We start from the raw sequence: 6,000 nt of genomic DNA on the forward strand, positions 1-6,000 counted from the left end.
CTATAGTCACCCTGTTGTTCTATTAAATACTAGGTCTTATTGATTCATTCAAACTATTTTTTGTACCCATTAACCATCCTCACTGTCCCCATTCCCCCATTACCCTTCCCAGCCCCTGGGAAGCATCCTTCTACTCTCTATCTCCAGGGTTTCAATTGTTTTGATTTTTGGATCCTCCAAATAAGTGAGAACTTGTGATGTTTGTCTTTCTGTGTCTGGCTTATTTCACTTAACATAATGACTTTCAGTTCCATCCATGTTGTTGCAAATGACTAAATCTCATTCTTTTTTTATGGCTGAATAGTGCTCCATTGTGTATAAGTACCACTTATTCTTTTTTTTTTATTTTTATTTTTTTATTTTTTTATTTTTTTATTTTTTATTATTATTATACTTTAGGTTCTAGGGTACATGTGCATAACGTGCAGGTTTGTTACATATGTATACTTGTGCCATGTTGGTGTGCTGCACCCATCAACTCATCAGCACCCATCAACTCGTCATTTACATCAGGTATAACTCCCAATGCAATCCCTCCCCCCTCCCCACTCCCCATGATAGGCCCCGGTGTGTGATGTTCCCCTTCCCGAGTCCAGGTGATCTCATTGTTCAGTTCCCACCTATGAGTGAGAACATGCGGTGTTTGGTTTTCTGTTCTTGCGATAGTTTGCTAAGAATGATGGTTTCCATCTGCATCCATGTCCCTACAAAGGACACAAACTCATCCTTTTTTATGGCTGCATAGTATTCCATGGTGTATATGTGCCACATTTTCTTAATCCAGTCTGTCACTGATGGACATTTGGGTTGATTCCAAGTCTTTGCTATTGTGAATAGTGCCGCAATAAACATATGTGTGCATGTGTCTTTATAGCAGCATGATTTATAATTCTTTGGGTATATACCCAGTAATGGGATGGCTGGGTCATATGAAGTACCACTTATTCTTTATTCATTCATCTGTTGATGGACACTTAAATTGCTTCCAAATCTTGGCTATGGTGAATAGAGCTGCAACAAACATAGGAATGCAGATATCTCTTTGATAAACTGATTTCCTTTCTTTTAGGTATATACCCAGCAGTGGGATTGCTGGATCATATGGGAGGTCAATATTTAGTTTTTTTGAGGAATCTCCAAACTGTTCTCCCTAGTAGTTATACTAATTTATATTCCCACTAGCAGTGTATGAGGGTTCCCTTTTTTCTACATCCTTACCAGCGTTTGCTATTGCCTGTTTTTTGAATATAAGCCTTTTTAACTGGAGTGAGATGATATTTCACTGGAGTTTTGATTTGCATTTCTCTGATGATCAGTAATATTGAGCACCTTCTCATACATCTGTTTTTCATTTGTGTGTATTCTTTTGAGAAATGTCTATTCAAATCTTTTGCCTATTTTTTAACCAGAGTATTAGATTTTTTTCCTATAGAGTTGCTTGAGATCCTTATATATTCTGGTTATTAATCCCTTATCAGATGAGTAGTTTGCAGATATTTTCTCCCATTCTGTGTGTTGTCTTTTCAATTTATTGATTGCTTCTTTTGCTGTGCAGAAGCTTTTTAACTTGATGTGACCCCGTTTGTCCATTTTTGCTTTGGTTTTCAGTACTTGTACAGAACCTTGTCTTAAACATCACAAGGAATAAATGCAAAATGTCCTTATATTATGCTTTGGTGTGCCATCTCTTTAGTTGTCAATTAACAAACTCTGCAAGGTGTAGATCTGCATGGGTTCAGGGACATTAAGTGAGCCAACAGGCGCAATCAGGAATTGAGCCCTAGTCTGACTTCTCACCAGGTGCACCTTTCGCCAGAGTGGTACCTTACCTTTTACAGAAATTTTAAGGACAAGTACAAACTCCTATGCAATGTTACAGCAGGGATTAATTAAATATGCATTGAGTAGCAGGCAGATGATTCTATCTTTTTCAGACTTTCTGATGGAGGAGTTTCAAGATCAGCTTTGAAGGTGAAATGTAGGAAGGGCATCCCATATAGCATCAGAAGGCAGAAATGGACATGCTGTGGCATGTTGTGGAATGAAGAACACACATGTGGGGGTGTCGGTCTAGAGTAGAGAAGAAACAGGGAAATTGATAGAACAGTGGATGAAGGTAGTGGATGAATAATTTTTTATTTGCTATATCAGGTGATAGGGAGTCGTTATATTTGTGTTTAAAAGGAAGTGATACACCTGATGGTCCTAATTATATCTTTGTAAGGAGACTTGGTGGTCCTGGGCTGCTCTGTTGATGGAATTCTGGTAACTGGAATGAGTCGGGCACACGGTGGATTCTAATGTGTGGAAAACAGAGTTCCTTGGGACATAGCAGCATTCTTCCTGCAGCTGTTGGTCACAAGTAGATATAGGATATGACTGTGAGAGTGAGTGGCTGCAGTGGTGAACACAATCATTTAAGGTAAAATAAAGCCAAGGAACTGAGAGACTAGAGTGCTAGCAGGGATGGGGTTCAAAATATTTAACTACCACTACTAGCATGGCATGGACCTGTCAAAATAGACGTAGCCCATAATGCTGGTGCAGGGTCCTGCAGGTACCTTGTTGTGTTAGATGATTACTTTTTGTTTCTGAATTGTGAAGAGATCTGTTGAATCCTGATGAGGGGCTAGAGCATTAAGGCATGACATTGAAGAGGATTGACAGTGGCTATGAAAATATTTCAGTATTTTCGCAAGGAATACAATTATAGTTGCACATACTAATATGCAGGAGATGCATTGTCCACGTGGATGTTGAAGTCACTAGGAATAATGAAGGCATTATGGAGAGAGGGATAGTAAGCCAGTTGATGGAGTCTTAAATGAAAGGTGACCAGGAGTATTGTAGGTAATAATAACAAGGAGGAGTGTGTGTGGAATAGTTTGATGGCGTGTGCTTCAGTGCAGCTGGACGTTATTTAGAGAGGAAGGATGAAAATGGTACTTGAAGCAGCAATGAAGAGAAAAGAGAACATTTACTGCACTTGTAACTCTCGGTGATATAAAGCAATGGCTTTCAAATATATGTATATAGCTGGGTGCAGTGGTTCATGCCTGAAATCCTACTTATTTGGAAGGCTGAGGCAGGAGGATAGCTTGGGGCTAGGAGCTTGAGACCAGCCTGAGCAACATAGCGAGACTCCACCTCTAAAGCAAATTAGCTGGACTTAATGGTGTGCACCTGCAGTTCTAATTACTTGGGCAGCTGAGGTGAGAGGATCACTTGAGCTCAGGAGTTCAAGGTTAGAATAAGCTACGATTGCACCATTGCATTCCAGCCTGAGCAGCTGAGCAAGACCTCGTGTCTAAAAATAAATAATTTTTAAAACCCACAAATATATGTGCATATATATGTGTGTTCAAAGTATATATTGTGATATACAGCAAGAAATACATTTATTTTTATTTTATTTTATTGAGACAGAGTTTCGCTCTTGTTGCCCAGGCTGGACTGGAGTGCAGTGGCGTGAACTTGGCTCACTGCAACCTCTGCCTCCCAGGTTCAAGTGATTCTCCTGCCTCAGCCTCCAAAGTAGCTGGGATTACAGGTGCGTGCCACCATGCCCAGCTAATTTTCTATTTTTAATAGAGACAGGGTTGACCATGTTGGTCAGGCTGGTCTTAAACTCCTGACCTCAGATGATCCACCCGCCTCATCCTCCCAAAGTGCTGGGATTACAGGTGTGAGCCACTGCACCCGGCCAAAAAATACATTTAGATTATGATCCAGCACACCCATCATTTATTTAATTGAAACAAAATTTTCATAAAACAATGTTTAACTACATAGAGTATATGCTGAAGTTTTATATTGTTACTTGATTTAAAGTTTTCTGTTAACTATCCACTAAATTAATTTCACAACTCACTAGTGGGTTGCAATCCACCATTTGAAAAGCCTTTATTATATAGATTGTAGGATTTAAAAATTGCCACCTCTTTCGAGGGCTGAAAGGGAAGCGTGCTATTTCCATAAGAGAGAGCCAGGTTTCAGTTAGATAAAGGGGGTAAAAGAAACATCCATCGTAGAAGTTGAAGGATATAGGGAATTTTATGGATGGCTGACCCTGAATTACATAGGTTACAGTGGAAGGAGTAAGGGGTAGTGCTGGGGTTGGAGCCTGATTCATGTTAGGCAATGTAGGCGACTCTAACAGGGTAAGAATTTATATGATGAGGAATGATCTGGAGGGTAAGGCTTCTTGTGTGAGTATGGGAAGCAAAGATCTAGGGCATGATGGGATTAGTAGTCATCTAGTAAGGTGGATAATTAGTTCTAATTATAGACTGCTCTCTCGGTCAGCTAATCAGTGGTGAGGTGAGGTGCAGTGGTTGAGTGGGCTGAGTAGAAGTTGTATGGGTCATAGAATGAAGATGTCACTACAAGTGTGCTGAGCTCTGTCGGCCCTCTTTCAATCCTGTTGTGGACAGGTTAATGCTACAGGAGGGGTATATTTCCAGAAGTACCAGAGCTCTGAGGGTGGGTACCTTACATCATACTTGGCAATGGGGTTGGTAGTGGGAGTGGTATCAAGGTTTAAGAGGTTCTGTGGCCTACCCTTTTAATTGCTACTGTTCTTGATATTGAGGGAGAGGGAATGAGTGGCCTTACCAGAGGGTAGGTAACAGTTTCTTGTGGACTCTTTATGTAGGAAAATTTTAATTAAAAAAAGCAGCACTAAATTAAGAAGTAGGCAGGAGTTGTGGTAGAAAGTTCAGGAGTTCGAGACCAGCCTGACCAACGTGGAGAAACTCCATCTCTACTAAAAATACAAAATTAGCCGGGCATGGTGGTGCATGCCTGTAATCCCAGCTACTCGGGAGGCTGAGGCAGGAGAATCACTTGAACCTTGGAGGCGGAGGTTGCGGTGAGCCAAGATCGTGCCATTGCACGCCAGCCTGGACAACAAGAGCAAAACTGTGTCTCACAAAAAAGAAAGAAAAAGAAAAGAAAAGAAATAGCACTAAGTTAAGAACCAAAGGCTTTGTTTTTGATCTTGGCTATGTCTCTGGGTGACAGATTAGATCCTTAACCTCATCTATCAAATAGATATGTCATTCTTCTTTTCCTTAAAAGCTGTTATGATGACCAAATTAAGAAAAAATACGCCGGGTATGGTGGCTCACACCTATGATCCCAGCATTTTGGGAGGCCAGGGCAGGCGGATCACCTGAGGTCAGGAGTTCGAGACCAGCCTGGCCAACATAACGAAACCCTGTCTCTGCTAAAAATAAAAAAATTATCTGGGCTTGGTGGCAGGTGCCTGTAATCCCAGCTACTTGCAAGCTGAGGCAGGAGAATCACTTGAACCCAGGAGGCGAGATGTTACAGTGAGCCGCGATGGTGCCACTGTGCTCCAGCCTGGGTGACAGAGCAAGACTCTGTCTCAAAAAAAAAAAAAAAAGAAAGAAAAAAGAAAAAGTATAGGCATGTGATATGAGTTTATAAAGCCCAATTCAAATGTAAGATGTTGGCAATGGGCATTACTTGGTAGAAATAATTTGTAGTCAGTGTAGATAGTGAACCCTAGGCAGCTGTCAGTGACAGGATTTAAAGATTCTTTTGATGGTGGGACATGACACAGAGACACTTGGATAGATTAAAGGCAGATCTCTTTGTTATGTATAGCTCCAAAGCAGAGAAGGTTGCCATGCAGGGCCACGTAGAGGGTTGCACCCAAGGACAAAGAAACTTCATGCTGGAGCTGCAGGAGGCTTATGTATGGCAAACAGGATGGCGTTAGCAAGGTATGTTGGGTTTCCCAGTGATTGGATATTTTGAATAATTCTGTGGCCTAAAGAAAGAGGGGGCTGGGCTGGGCACGGTGGCTTATGCCTGTAATCCCAGCACCAGCACTTTGGGAGCCCAAAGTGGGCAGATCACGAGGTCAGGAGAATGAGACCATCCTGGCTAACATGGTGAAACCCCGTCTCTACTAAAAATACAAAAAATTAGCTGGGCGTGGTGGTGGGCGCCTGTAGTCCCAGCTACTTGGGA

The sequence above is a fragment of the Theropithecus gelada genome, chromosome 11 (genome assembly GCF_003255815.1).
Source record: "Theropithecus gelada isolate Dixy chromosome 11, Tgel_1.0, whole genome shotgun sequence".
Classification (NCBI taxonomy): Eukaryota; Metazoa; Chordata; class Mammalia; order Primates; family Cercopithecidae; genus Theropithecus; species Theropithecus gelada.